This window comes from Amblyomma mixtum, chromosome 5 (genome assembly GCF_055824585.1).
Source record: "Amblyomma mixtum isolate Tamu chromosome 5, ASM5582458v1, whole genome shotgun sequence".
Lineage (NCBI taxonomy): Eukaryota > Metazoa > Arthropoda > Arachnida > Ixodida > Ixodidae > Amblyomma > Amblyomma mixtum.
In genome coordinates this window covers 120,336,949-120,337,927 of record NC_143016.1, presented here as the reverse complement: position 1 = coordinate 120,337,927, position 979 = coordinate 120,336,949, and positions in this window count along the sequence as shown.

Here is a 979-nt window from a genome sequence, read left to right as displayed (position 1 = left end):
CCTACTGTCCTACTTGCTCGCAGCGCTGACACCGCCTCATGTCCTAATATTCTGGACAAAAGCGTTTTAGAACGTAGAAAAGATTATGATCACAATTTTTTCATATATTTTACGATTCAGCTACAATAATCAATATATTCGCCGCTATCCAGTCGACAAGCTTACATGTTTTCGCTATTAACGTTTTTGCTGCCGTCCAGAACCTTTCCCATTTGTTTATAACGTAGCCTTAACTGCGCCATGCGAGCGGCGGAAAACTTTAGAAGATTTTGCTGCACATTGGAAGAGTGAACCATTACCTTCAATATTTCCACAACAGTACCTTCCAGTTTCCCAGTATTCAAAATATTTCTCCAAAGTGAAGTGAACCCGAAGTGAAGCCATTAAATAAACTGAAGGAATTAAAATGCTTCGCACCTAAGCCGAAATCAGTTAATGAAAACCAGGGTGAAAATCTCTGAAAGTCACAAGCACGACAGGAAAGCTTACAATTAATGAATAAGAGCACTTGCGTAATAATGAATCCCCTACGTGTCCATGCTGACCAGTGTATGGGTGACAGGTCCAACGTCAAGCAGAGTGTATCTGCCCTTTGCCCTGTTATCCAATACCGAATTGTGCATGAAAGAATGCTCCAAGTAATAAAAAAAGACGTGCCCCTTTCATGATGAAAGAACTCACAAATAAGGTACAAGCTTTCTACTGGCCTTGTGCTCGGTTTCTCTGGAGAAAAATGCTTGCGAAATTTGTCCTTGACCCTACCTTAAGGTAGCGAAAATACCTTGCAGCAGGGCGCCCTCTCGCTACGGATGCCTTTGCTTCATAAAACTCTAACATCAGAATCATTAAGTCATCAAGAGGAGAAACAAATACAGTTCTACAATCTCGTCGCACACAGCCAGTATTGATGCGAACGCTCTACTTCACACGTAACAACCCCGAGCAAGAATCTTGTCATCTTGTCTTGCATGTGCTTAGA